The following is a 14,752-nucleotide window of genomic DNA, read 5'->3' on the forward strand; positions in this document are numbered from 1 at the left end:
TCTATATCTGAGTCTATGGAGGTATCTTTGTTCTTTTTAAAGAATAAAATCTACTATTCAGATATCATTCACATACTCAAATTCACCATTTAAAGTGTGTAATTCTGTGGTTTACAGAGTTGTGCAACAACACCACTGTCTAATTTTAGAACATTTTCATCATCCCCCAAAAGCCGTCACTCCTCTTTCCCTTCTCCCTCCAGTCCCCGGCAACCACCAACCTACTTTCTGTCTCTACGGATTTGTCTACCCTGGACATGGCTAGTAAGTGGAATCATACAATATGTGTTCTTTTGCGTCTGACTTCTTCACATAGCATAACATTTTCAAGGTTCATCCATCTTGTAGCCCATATTAATGCTTCATTTTATGATGAAATAATATTCCATTGTACCACATTTTGTTTACCTGTTCATCAGCTGATGTACATTTGGATTGGTCCCATTGTTTAGCTATTACAAATAATGCTGCTTGTGTACAAGTTTTTGTGTGAACCCATGTCTTCAATTCTCCTGGGTAGTGGAATTAATGGGTCACATGATAACTCTATGTTTAACTTTTTGGGGGAACTCTCAAACTTTTTAACAGCAGCTACACCATTTTACATTCCTAAGAGCAATATATAAGTGTTCCACTTTCTTCACATCCTCGTCAACACTTTTAATTTTATTTTCCTTAATACATTTAAGTGTGTGTGTGTGTGTGTGTGTGTGTGTGTGTGTGTGTGTGTTTCATTGAATTCTCATTGGAAGGACTGATGCTGAAGCTGAAGCTCCAATACTTTGGCCATCTGATGCAAAGAACTGACTCACTGGAAAAGATCCTGATGCTGGGAAAGATTGAAGGCAGGAGGAGAAGGGGATGACAGAGGATGAGATGGTTGGAGGGCATCACTGACTCGATGGGCATGAGTTTGAGCAAGCTCTGGGAGTTGGTGATGGACAGGGAAGCCTGGCATGCTGGAGTCCATGGGGATGCAAAGAGTCAGACACAACTGAGCTACTGAACTGAACTGAACTGAACTGATATGCGTGTGTGTGTGTATATGGCTATCCTAGTGGGTAGAAGGTAGTATCTCTTTTTGTACATCCTATCTTGTGAGTTTAACACAAATTGTAGCATACTATACACACACTACACATTTGCTTTTCCCATTTAATTTTGTGGAGATCATATCAGGATGTGCAAAACTTCTTATTCTTTTTTGCTGGCTTCATGGTATCCAATTGTATGGATGTGCAATCTTCCTAGTTGTCATTGACTTAGCCAGTCCCTTGCTGATAAGCTGCTGTTCTATTTTTACCCCCAATCTTTTGTGCAAACAGTGCTGAAGTGGTTGCCTCTTATATTCTATTGTTCCCGTGCAGAAGTTTGTCTGTAATGATCATTCCGAGAAGTGGAATTCTAGATTAAAGGGCATGTGCATTCTTTTATTTTTATAGGTGTTGTCAAATTGGTTTCCACAGAAAGTGTACCAATTTATACTCACCAGCAGTGTGGTACCTGTTTTTTAAATGGACCCAGAATCATAAGATCAGATTTGTGAGGCTAATGTAGTCTTAGTGTGTACTCCTGTGTGGATCAAGTATGGAATCACTTCTTTTGAGGGCACTGGGGATAACGACCCACCTCATCAGGAGGTTTCCTTGGTTGGCAGTTATCAAGGAGAAGGTAGAACCTGAAGTGGGTTCATTTTAGAACTCTGTCTACCCTTCCTTGGAATAGTGGGGACTAACTAAAGATGCTGGGTAAGCTAATCATTTGTTCATTTATTCCTTCAGTCAACAAATATTTATTGAAAGCCTACAATGTAGAGCTAGATGCTAGGGTGGAATGAAAAAAATCAGACAAGATAGACCTTTTGTTAATGTTTTCAGGCTCTTGAGGACTATAAGATTTTAATACAAGTAAGAGTAAGGTAACAACAAACAGTGAGGGCAATGTATGTCTTACTACCAGAGTCTGTAGCAAGTATCTGAGGGTCAGCAAAGGGTTCCCAGAGGAAACATGTTTGAATTGAGATATGAAATATGAATAAAAGACTAGCTAAAGGGGGACTTCGCTGGCAGTCCAGTGACTAAGACTCCTAGCTTCTAATGCAGTGAGCTCAGGTTCGATGCTGCCTGTGGAACTAAGATCCCGCATGCTGTGCTGTGCACCAAAAAATAAATAAGCTAATCAATTAAAATAGTTGCTAAGCCTTTGAAAAAAGACTAGCTAAAGGGAAGTCTCTTTTTCTTCTAGTGGAAAAAGCATAGTTAACACATAAAGAAGAGAGGTAAAAATACCTCACTGAGTTCCAACAACACAAGAGAAGACTTTACACATGAACATCACCAGATGGTCAACACCAAAATCAGATTATATTCTTTGCAGCGAAAGATGGAGAAGCTCTATACAGTCAACAAAAACAAGACCAGGAGCTGACTGTGGCTCAGATCATGAACTCCTTATTACCAAATTCAGACTCAAATTGAAGAAAGTAGGGAAAACCACTAGACCATTCAGGTATGACCTAAATCAAATTCCTGATGATTATACAGTGGAAGTGAGAAATAGATTTAAGGGCCTAGATCTGATAGATAGAGTGCCTGATGAACTATGCAATGAGGTTTGTGACATTGTACAGGAGACAGGGATCAAGACCATCCCCATGGAAAAGAAATGCAAAAAAGCAAAATGGCTGTCTGGGGAGGCCTTACAAATAGCTGTGAAAAGAAGAGAGATGAAAAGCAAAGGAGGAAAGGAAAGATATAAGCATCTGAATGCAGAGTTCCAAAGAATAGCAAGAAGAGATAAGAAAGGCTTCTTCAGTGATCAATGCAAAGAAATAGAGGAAAACAACAGAATGGGAAAGACTAGAGATCTCTTCAAGAAAATTAGAGATACCAAGGGAACATTTCATGCAAAGATGGGCTCGATAAAGGACAGAAATGGTATGGACCTAACAGAAGCAGAAGATATTAAGAAGAGGTGGCAAGAATACACGGAAGAACTGTACAAAAAAGATCTTCACGACCCAGATAATCATGATGATGTGATCACTAATCTAGAGCCAGTCATCTTGGAATATGAAGTCAAGTGGGCCTTAGCATCACTACGAACAAAGCTAGTGGAGGTGATGGAATTCCAGTTGAGCTGTTTCAAATCCTGAAAGATGATGCTGTGAAAGGGCTGCACTCAATATACCAGCAACTTTGGAAAACTCAGCAGTGGCCACAGGACTGGAAAAGATCAGTTTTCATTCCAATTCCAAAGAAAGGCAATGCCAAAGAATGCTCAAACTACTGCACAATTGCACTCATCTCACATGCTAGTAAAGTAAAGCTCAAAATTCTCCAAGCCAGGCTTCAGCAATACATGAACCGTGAACTCTCTGATGTTCAAGCTGGTTTTAGAAAAGGCAGAGGAACCAGAGATCAAATTGCCAACATCTGCTGGATCATGGAAAAAGCAAGAGAGTTCCAGAAAAACATCTATTTCTGCTTTATTGACTATGCCAAAGCCTTTGACTGTGTGGATCACAATAAGCTGTGGAAAATTCTGAAAGAGATGGCAATACCAGACCACCTGACCTGCCTCTTGAGAAATCTGTATGCAGGTCAGGAAGCAGCAGTTAGAACTGGACATGGAACAACAGACTGGTTCCAAATAGGAAAAGGAGTACGTCAAGGCTGTATATTGTCACCCTGCTTATTTAACTTCTATGCAGAGTACATCATGAGAAACGCTGGACTAGAAGAAACACAAGCTGGAATCAAGATTGCCGGGAGAAATATCAATAACCTCAGATATGCAGATGACACCACCCTTATGGCAGAAAGTGAAGAGGAGCTAAAAAGCCTCTTGATGAAAGTGAAAGAGGAGAGTGAAAAAGTTGGCCTAAAGCTCAACATTCAGAAAACAAAGATCATGGCAACCGGTCCCACCACTTCATGGGAAATAGATGGGCAAACAGTGGAAACAGTGTCAGACTTTATTTTTGGGGGGGCTCCAAAATCACTGCAGATGGTGACTGCAGCCATGAAATTAAAAGACGCTTACTCCTTGGAAGAAAAGTTATGACCAACCTAGACAGCATATTCAAAAGCAGAGACATTACTTTGCCAACTAAGGTCCGTCTAGTCAAGGCTATGGTTTTTCCTGTGCTCATGTATGGATGTGAGAGTTGGACTGTGAAGAAGGCTGAGAGCTGAAGAATTGATGCTTTTGAAGTGTGGTGTTGGAGAAGACTCTTGAGAGTCCCTTGGACTGCAAGAGGATCCAACCAGTCCATTCTAAAGGAGATCAGCCCTGGGATTTCTTTGGAAGGAATGATGCTAAAGCTGAAACTCCAGTACTTTGGCCACCTCATGCGAAGAGTTGACTCATTGGAAAGGACTCTGATGCTGGGAGGGATTGGAGGCAGGAGGAGAAGGGGACGACCGAAGATGAGATGGCTGGATGGCATCACGGACTCTATGGATGTGAGTCTGAGTGAACTCCGGGAGATGGTGATGGACAGGGAGGCCTGGCGTGCTGCAATTCATGGGGTCACAAAGAGTCAGACACGACTGAGCGACTGAACTGAACTGAACTGAGTTCTTATAAGAACTAACAAATAATTTCTGTGCTATATTTAACAAAATTCTTGGCAAGTCGGTTACTTGCAGAATGCTTATTTTGTTTCCACTGTTTCATTCAGTCATGGGGAATATTAAAATTCTAGATCCCGAAGCAAAGCATTGCCACCCTAGTTATGGTCTTATTTCAACTTCTCTACCACCCAGTTCTCTCTCTTCCTCTATTTTTGGACTCCCACCCACTGCAGGACATCTATAATGTCCACCTTAGAAGCTAATTTCTGAGGCAGCTTTACAAATAGCTGAGAAAAGAAGAGAAGCAAAAGGCAAGGGAGAAAGGCAATGAATGCAGAATTTCAGGGAATAGCAAGGAGAGATAAGAAAGCCTTATTAAGTGAACAATGCAAAGAAACAGAGGAAAACAATAGAATGAGAAAGACTAGAGATCTCTTGAAGAAAACGAGATATCAAGGGAACATTTCAAGCAACAATAAAGGACAGAAAAGGTAAGGACCCAACAGAAGCAGAGGAGATTAAGAAGAGGTGGCAAGAATACACAAAAGAACTGTACAAAAAAGGTCTTAATGACCCAGATAAGCACAATGGTGTGGTCTCACCTAGAGCCAGACAACCTGGAGTGTAAAGTCAAGTGGGCCTTAGGAAGCATTACTATGAACAAAGCTAGTGGAGGGGATGGAATTCCAGCTGAGCGATTTCAAATCCTAAAAGACGATGCTGTTAAAAGTGCTGCACTCAATATGTCAGCAAATTTGCAAAACTCAGTAATGGTCACAATTTTCAATTCCAATCCCAAAGAATGGCAATGGCAAAGAGTGTTCAAACTACTGTACAACTGCTCTCATTTCACATTCTAATAAGGTAATGATTAAAATCCTTCAAGCTAGGCCTTAGCAGTATGTGAACCATGAACATCCAGATGTACAAGCTGGGTTTATAAAAGGTAGAGGAATCAGAGATCAAATTGCCAACATTCGGTGGATCATAGAGAAAGCTAGGAAACTCCAAAAAAAAAAACATCTACTTTTGCTTCATTGACTGCACTAGAGCCTTTGACTGTGTGGATCACAATAAACTGGAAAATTTTTAGAGATGGGAATACGATCTTAACCTGCCTCCTGAGAAGCCTGTATGCAGGTCAAGAAGCAACAATCAGAACCAGACATGGAACAAATGACTAGTTCCAAATTGGCAAAGGAGTACGTCAAGGCTGTATATTGTCACCCTGCTTATTTAACTTCTACTCAGAGTATATCATGTGAAATGCCAGGCTGGATGAATCACAAACTGGAATCAAGATTGCTAGGAAATATTAACATCCTTAGAGATATGCAGATGAAACCACTCTAATGGTTGGAAATGAAGAAGAACAAAAGAGCTTCCTGAGGAAGGTGAAAGAGGAGAGTGAAAAAGCTGGCTTAAAACTCAACATTCAGAAAATTAAGATAATGGCATCTGGTCCCATCACTTTGTGGCAAATAGAAGGAGAAAAAGTGGAAACAGAGGCAGAGTTTATTTTCTTAGGCTCCAAAATCACTGCAGATGGTGACTGCAGCCGTGAAAATAAAAGACACTTGATGGAGAAGGAAATGGCAACCCTCTCCAGTATTCTTGCCTGGAAAATCCCATGGACAGAGGAACCTGGCGGGCTACAGTCCATGGGGTCTTCCGACACAACTCAGTGACTGAGCATGCACACATATAACGGAATCACTCTTCTGTATACCAGAACTTAGCACAACATGGTAGAGTAGCTACACTGTAATAAATATAACAAGCAAATTTTAAAAAATGAATAAGGATGCTTGCTCCTTGGAAGGAAAGCTATGACAAACCTAGAGAGCATAGCAGAAAGCAGAGACATCACTTTGCTGATAAAGGTTGATATAGTCAAATCTATGGTTTTTCTAGTAGTCATGCTTGGATATGAGAGTTGGACCATGAAGAAAGCTCAGCGCCAAAGAACTGATGCTTCTGAACTGTGGTGCTGGAGAAGACTCTTGAGAGTTCCTTGGACTGCAAGATCAAACCAGTCAATCTTAAAAGAAATCAACCGTGAATATTCATTGGAAGGACTGATGATGAAGCTGAAGCTCTAATACTTTGGCCACCTGATGTGAAGAGCCAACTCGTTGGAAAAGACCCTGATGTTGGAAGACTGAAGGCAGGAGGAGAAGGGGGCAACAGAGGATGAGATGGTTGGACTGCACCACTGGCTCAATGGACATGAGTTTGAGCAAACTCTGGGTGATGGTGAAGGACAGGGAAGCCTGGCGTGCTGCAGTCATGGGTCGCAAAGAGTTGGACATGATTTATTGAACAAAAACAACAACAGAAGCTAATTAGATTAATAAATACCATACATTTTGCCCTAATCTATACCACAGGACTGGAAAAGATCAGTTTTCATTCCAATTCCAAAGAAAGGCAATGCCAAAGAATGCTCAAACTACCGCTCAATTGTGCTCATCTCACATGCTAGTAAAGTAAAGCTCAAAATTCTCCAAGCCAGGCTTCAGCAATACGTGAACTGTGAACTCTCTGATGTTCAAGCTGGTTTTAGAAAAAGCAGAGGAACCAGAGATCAAATTGCCAACATCTGCTGGATCATGGAAAAAGCAAGAGAGTTCCAGAAAAACATCTATTTCTGCTTTATTGACTATGCCAAAGCCTTTGACTGTGTGGATCACAATCAACTGTGGAAAATTCTTCAAGAGATGGGAATACTAGACCACCTGACCTGCCTCTTGAGAAATCTGTATGCAGGTCAGGAAGCAGCAGTTAGAACTGGACATGGAACAACAGACTGGTTCCAAATAGGAAAAGGAGTACGTCAAGGCTGTATATTGTCACCCTGCTTATTTAACTTCTATGCAGAGTACATCATGAGAAACGCTGGACTAGAAGAAACACAAGCTGGAATCAAGATTGCCGGGAGAAATATCAATAACCTCAGATATGCAGATAACACCACCCTTATGGCAGAAAGTGAAGAGGAACTAAAAAGCCTCTTGATGAAAGTGAAAGAGGAGAGTGAAAAAGTTGGCCTAAAGCTCAACATTCAGAAAACGAAGATCATGGCATCCGGTCCTATCACTTTATGGGAAATAGATAGGGAAACAGTGGAAAGAGTGTCAGACTTTTTTTGGGCTCCAAAATCACTGCAGATGGTGACTGCAGCCATGAAATTAAAAGACGCTTACTCCTTGGAAGAAAAGTTATGACCAACCTAGACAGCATATTCAAAAGCAGAGACATTACTTTGCCAACTAAGGTCCGTCTAGTCAAGGCTATGGTTTTTCCTGTGGTCATGTATGGATGTGAGAGTCGGACTGTGAAGAAGGCTGAGCACCGAAGAATTGATGCTTTTGGAGTGTGGTGTTGGAGAAGACTCTTGAGAGTCCCTTGGACTGCAAGGAGATCCAACCAGTCCATTCTGAAGGAGATCAGCCTGGGATTTCTTTGGAAGGAATGATGCTAAAGCTGAAACTTCAGTACTTTGGCCACCTCATGCGAAGAGTTAACTCATTGGAAAAGACTCTGATGCTGGGAGGGATTGGGGGCAGGAGGAGAAGGGGACGACCGAGGATGAGATGGCTGGGTGGCATCACAGACTCTATGGATGTGAGTCTGAGTGAACTCCGGGAGTTGGTGATGGACAGGGAGGCCTGGCGTGCTGCGATTCATGGGGTCGCAAAGAGTTGGACACGACTGAGCGACTGAACTGAACTGAACTGATACCTAGTACTTTACGCCCATTATTTAATCTTCATAATAATCTTAGTTGGTACAAACTATTATTATTTCCATTGTACAAATGAAGAGACTGAAGCAAGCAAAGCCCAAGGACAATAGCTAGCAAATCACAGAGCAGTATTCAAATTCAAGTTGGACTGATTTCTAACCACAACCCTACCCAGGCTGTGGGTTGCTACTTATCTTAAGTCTTATTTACCCAACCAGGTGACAAGCTTATTTTAGGACAAGAACTTGCCTTTCTCGTTTTAATAAAAAGAGCTAAGATTTATTAATCATCTACTACATGACACATACTTTACATGTATTAGTTCAAATCCTCATAACTCTGTTTTATATATTATTTCTCTCATGTTACAGATTAGGAGATTGGGGCTCAAAAGGATTAACTAACTTGGCCTGCAGATACAACAGGCAAGAATCTTGATATAGGTAGGCCCAGTACCTACCCAGAGATGAGGAGATGATGTAGAAGAATATTTGTAATTGATAAATGGGAAAGCCCAGGACTATATTCACCCAAACTCTGGTTTTCTGCATCTAGCATGATGTTTGCACAGTGGCAGCAAATAGGGGAGAGGGAATTGTCAGAGAGCTGCCTATCTCTTCCTTTGAGCTCTATGAGAATAAACTTTTAGACCTGACAATAAGCAGAGCCCAACAGGTTATTGCGGAATTCCTATGTTGCCTCACTGAACATAGGCAACTGTGACCAAAGTCTCTCACTGGGAGTTTTGTGGTAGAGAATACAGATAATTTTAACACTTACAGCATGTTTTCCATGTACCAGGCAGCTTTCTCGGTGCTTCATGTGGTTTAACTCGTTTAATTTCCAGGTAAGCACTGTTCACCTCCCATATCACAGGTGAGAAACTGAAGTGCCTAAAGGTTACAGGATTCGCCTGAAGCCCCTAACTAGCAAGGGTGGGGGACACTCTGTAGCGTAGTTTCAGAGCTGGAAAGAGAAAGAGAAGTCACTCAGTCGTGTTCGACTCTTTGCGACCCAATGGACTGTAGCCTACCAGGCTCCTCTGTCCGTGGGATTTTCCTTGCAAGAATACTGGAGTGGATTGCCATTTCCTTCTCTAGGGGATCTTCCTGACTCAGGGAGTGAACCGGAGACACCGCACTCCAGGCAGACGCTTTACCATCTGAGCTACCAGGGAACTCAGTTGATAAAGAATCCGCCTGCAATGCAGGAGACTTGGTTTCGATTCCTGGGTCAGGAAGATTTGCTGGAAAAGGGATAGGCTACCCAGTCCAGTATTCTTGGGCTTCCCTTGTGGCTCAGCTGGTAAAGAATCTGCCCGCAAAGCGGGAGACCGGGTTTCGATTCCTGGGTTGGGAAGATCCCTGGAGCAGGAAGAGGCTACCCACTCCAGTATTCTGGCCTGGAGAATTCCATGGACTGTATAGTCCATGGAGTCCCAAAAGAGTTGGACATGACCAGAAACGGTATATATACCAAAACATCTGAGGGCTTCCCTCATAGCTTAGAGCTGGAGCCCCTCCTAAATAACAGTGCAAGAAAAGAGTCACTTGAGTCCAGAGAAAATAGAGACGAAACTCTAGCTTAATGAAGAACCAAAAATTCCTGCAAGCTGAGTAGAAAAGTTAATTTCACAGTGCCTGCCTGCCTGCCAGCACGTCTCCCATCTCCAACTTTTCCCCTTCTCGGCGGCCTTTCCCGCCCTTCCTCCTCTGACAGCAGATGGAACGGGGATAGTAGGTGAAAGGTCGCAGCCGGGGTTTGGCAACTCCCGGTTGGTCCTGCCTCTTTTCCGCAGAGCACGCGGAGCCGAGGGAGCGCCTGGATTGTCGCTAGTCCAGTCCAGGCAAGCGAAGCCGAGAGTCCTAAAGCTCCGGGGACCTGCTAGAGTCACCAACTTGGAGCTTTGCCCCCCTCCCCTCCCCACGAGGAAGGCAGCGAAACCACTCATGGCCTTCCTTCCACGGCGTGGACATTTCCTCCCCAGGGGCCTCCCCACTCCCAGCCTGTCCCCAGCAATTTATTTCCCGAGATCTGCCATTGGGTGCCCTCACGACACCCAGGGACTTGGGGGCGGGGGGCGGGTGGGCAGGGATGAGATTCGGGAGCACCCTGGGAGGGTAGTGCTTAGTGAGGCTTCTCAGCCCCCAATATGGGAGCTAGACGTGGGAGCTTCCTCAGTCGGTAAAGAATCTGCCTGCAATGCAGAAGATCCAGGTTCGATTCCTGGGTCGGGAAGACGCCCTGGAGAAGGAAATGGCAACCTGCTCCAGTATTCTTGCCTGGTGAGTTCCATGGACAGAGGAGCCTGGCAGGCTACAGTCCTTGGGGTCGCAAGAGTCGGACACGACTTAGGGACTAAACCACCACCTAGACTGTGACCTAGGACTTTCGTTCATCCTCAGACTTCGTTCCGTGGCCACACTGTACACGAGGAAACTGACATCCAGTGCCTGCCAAGGGACTCGGTCACATGCTCAGACACCAGGGCCAGGTGTGTATTCCACATTTTGGTACTGTGACAAACTCTCATGGAAGGCAGGGTTTATGATGTAAAATGATGCCATTCCAGAGATACCAATGGCAAAGAAAACTCGGAATAGGGACTGGGTCGGGGGTGGGGGGCGTTTGGAATCCTATTACTTGTAGGAAGTGAAGCAATGTCAACTTTTCAGTTCCTGAATAAAGGAAACGGGCAGTAGGGTGGGGGGTGGGTGGAAGGAGGGTCTGAGGCCCTCTGACAATCTGTGCTTTGTTAAAATCTGCAGCGAAGAATTCATCCCCAGCCGCCCGCCGGACCTCATACCACGCAGTCTGCGAGCCCTTGGATTGCACCATTTTAGATGTTTTCCATCTACCTGGTATGCGGGAATAATGACTTTCTAACTCCCTCAAACGTTTCCTGCAGCTAGAAAAGGCAGTTGTAGTTAATATACACGCCTGGTGCCATGTCCACCTCAGAGACTCAGAGTCGCACAGCGCGTATCTCAAGAAACAGCCCTGACCGAGGCTGCTGAGAACTGCCTGAGACCCGAGCCCGCCCTCGCCTAGGGGCGGGGCCGTGGGCTTGCGTCAGGGCTCCAGTGCGCGCGCGCGGGCTCCCAGCCGCACCGCGGGTATAAATGGGCCGTGTGGCCCTAGCTCAGAGTTTCGCTGCAAGCTGCGCTTTTAGCTGTAGAGGGACGTCTGGGTTGACATCTCGTGGGTCGACTTTCCTTCCGACTCCGCGCGACCCGTTATTACAGCAAGTGGGCCGCTCCTGGCCCGTCCTCCTGGAGGTGAGCGGCTTTATAGGGTTCCCGGCTCCCCGCCCCCATCCCCTGGGCTGCGTGCCCCGCGGGCCTCCTGGCGTTACCCCGCCTGGGGCTGCGCTGTGGGGAGCGTCCCTTCTCGTCCCCACCTGGGGCCCCACTCAGCGACCCCGCCCAGCTTTCTCCAGGGGTGGCCTTAACTAGGATCCGTGTGCTCACCCCACGCCGTGCCCATCCAGAGCACACCTAGCATCTCCTTCCTGTTGTTTGTAGGAACTGCCCGTTTTCTTGCCTGTCCCCCCCTGGACTGGAAGGCGCATGAGGGCCGAGTTCGTGTCTGCAGGGCCTCGAGTGGCCTTAGTGCCATACGGGGTGCCTAACACGTTGTGGGTGTTCAGGGCGTACTTGTTAAATAAGTGCACTTGATATATTTTACTCCGTTAGGATTATTTAGACTTCTAAAAAGTTTAGGATTAATTCACACCTGACTGAAAGGTGAAGGAGATTTCCAGGCAGGTTGCTTTTGCTTTCTCAAGGACATGTTCTTATATTCCCGCAATCGACCCCCCCACCCCCACCCCCGCCCCCTGCACCCTTCCTCCCCCCAAAAAGAACTGGGTTTTTTCATCCAGGAAGGTTTGTGGTCCCTGGACTGTGGAACAGGGATTCTCTATATCTGAAAGCAGAAGTAAAAGTTTTAAGGAATGCTCTTGGATTAGTCCAAGAAGCTGAGTCGTTCCACAGCTGGTGGGAGCCATGCATTTACAGTGTAAATTTACTTGGAGATTCTGCCCTAGCCCCTGCCTCCCTGACTGGCTGGCCACCTGCTTAGCTCCAGGGTCAAGGTCAGAGGCACGCATATCCCAGAAGGCTGGAGATTAACCTCTCCTCTCTCTTCTCAGGATTCAGAGGCCTTTCAGAAGCAGAAGGCAGCTCTATTCTACAGAGGAGTGGAATCCTTGAAGCCATGAAGCATATGTTGAACCTCTATCTCTTAGGTGGGGTGCTGACCCTGCTCTCCATCTTCATTAGACTGATGGAGTCCCTGGAGGGCTTACTGGAGAGCCCGTCTCCTGGGAGCTCCTGGGCTACCAGAGGTCAGCTTGCCAACACAGAGCCCCCAAGGGCCTTCCAGACCATCCATCCAGAGGGGTGTGATAAGACCTCCCTCCACCGGTTATAACCTTGGAACAGTGTCCAAAATACCGCCAGCTCTACCAGTTCCTGGGCAGGCAAGCTCCACATCAGTGTTATCAGAGAACTAACTGTTACTAGGCCCTTGAAGGACCTCATCTGGATACTCCTTGTTCTGGAAACAGCCTGTTTAATCACAGATCTTAGTGGGTGGCCTGTGGCTGTCGAATGGAGTGATCTCACTCCCCTCCCCGGTCTGCTGTATGCTTGGCTGTCCTGAGCAGCCTGGCTTAGTCTTCTCTTAGATGAGGACTTGTGCTGCAACTTCAGCTGTTGGGAGATGGTCTTAGTTTCAACCCTACTTTCTAAGCATCTGCCAACAATTCTTTTGGACTTGGGTGTCTTATGGTCAGTTTACTTGGTATTCAGCTTTTTTCCCATGAGAGCTCTTCTGTGTGCAGATAACAGTTAAGAGTTGTGTGGGTTGGCTGTAGAAAGGGGGAAGGTGGAGTCTTCTGTGTCCTGTTCTCATTTTTACATTTTTTAAAGTTCTTCCTCCAACTTAGCGAGTACGTGTGTGTGTGTATTGGTCTGAAGTGGGCAGGGGAATGACAGCGCCTGCTTGGGACAAGGGTATTTGGCCACCATGTGGCTTAAATAAGTTTTTCTAATGAAATAAAGTTGAATGTATATTTCCACTCTGTCTTGTTGACTCCTGCGCTTGAAATTAGTGATGGGCAAGGGTTTTAATGCGTACATCGAGGTTTCAGATCTTAAAGTATAGGAGAAGAAAAGTATGTAAAACGCTTTGTTTAAAACATAAGGGAAATAAACCTTTGAACGTGGAGGCAGGTACACTTGGGGCTGCCCTGTATCAACAAGTTGTCCCAGCCTAGGCCAAGGCTATTAGAATTTTCTCTTGACTCCATCTCTAAAGAAAAAGAAAAGTGATCCTTTCTGACAGCCCTTCAGCTTCAGTCCCTGGAGAAGACTTGAGTCCAGTAGGTGTTTTTTCTCTGTGTTCTTTTCTACTCAATTCTGATTGTTCTCCAGGCTAGCTGGTGAACTGTCTGTGCTTCACTGATGATTGTTTCTGCTCTCCCGGACCTAACAGCTTGGACTTTCCAGAAAAAAGGAGATTTTTTTTTCCTTGAATTCCCTCCTTCATCCCCACTCAGTATTGAAACATATTCATTCCTCTGTGTGTGGAAATTAACACACTCATCTTGGGGCACACATCCCTTTGTATATGGTGAGTTTGATTTACTTTTGCTAAAGGGTAAGAATGGTGCATGGTGTCCTCTGCTAAACTAGCTCTACTTTCTGAGTGTTCTTTATTTTGTTTTTGGCCGTGCTGGGTCTTTGCAGCTGTGCAAGAGTGGGGGCGGCTCTCTAGTTGCAGTGCTTGGACACTTGCAGTGGCTTCTCTTTTTGGGGAGCACAGGTTTTAGGGCACATGGGCTTCAGTAGTTGCGGCTCCTGGGCTCTAGATCACACGCTCAATAGTTCTGTGGGCTTAGTTGCTCCTCAGCATGTGGGGTCTTCCTGGATCAGATATCAAACCCATGTCTCCAGCATTGGTAGGCGGGCAGATTCTCTACCACTGAGCCACCAGGGAAGTCCTCTTCCTGAGTGTTCTTAAACTCAAGTGCCACTACCCCAGACTTCCCTGGTGGCTCAGATGGTAAAGAATCTTGAGTTCAATCCCTGGGTTGGGATGATCCCCTGGGAAGGGAATGGCAACCCACTCCAGTATGCTTGCCTAGAGAATAACATGGACAGAGGAGCCTGGCTACAGTCCATGGGGTCACAAAGAGTTGAACACAACTGAGTGACTAACACACAGCCCAGAAACCAGTGGTTTGGGCATCACTTTTATTTATTGTGCTGTGATAATTCTTAGTGCTGTTAGCAAGTATTTCCAGCTTCTCACCTTCTGGGCACGTAATAAAAGATTGCACTCTTTGGTCTTTTGTGATTGGCTGGACTTATGTGACTTGTCTTGGTAGCAGAGTACTCTCAGAAATATATGATGTCTTCCC

General features: G+C 45.2%; 1 long non-coding RNA gene across 1 annotated transcript; it reads left to right on the top strand.

Moving 5' to 3' along the window:
* Positions 1-240: 240 nt before the first annotated feature.
* LOC128046618 (uncharacterized) lies at positions 241-11,149 on the top strand. The gene is made up of 3 exons (XR_008199269.1): positions 241-264; positions 10,731-10,819; positions 11,094-11,149. It is a non-coding gene; the product is annotated as an uncharacterized LOC128046618 (long non-coding RNA).
* Positions 11,150-14,752: the final 3,603 nt, after the last annotated feature.

This window comes from Budorcas taxicolor, chromosome 4 (genome assembly GCF_023091745.1).
Source record: "Budorcas taxicolor isolate Tak-1 chromosome 4, Takin1.1, whole genome shotgun sequence".
In the NCBI taxonomy this organism is placed as follows: domain Eukaryota; kingdom Metazoa; phylum Chordata; class Mammalia; order Artiodactyla; family Bovidae; genus Budorcas; species Budorcas taxicolor.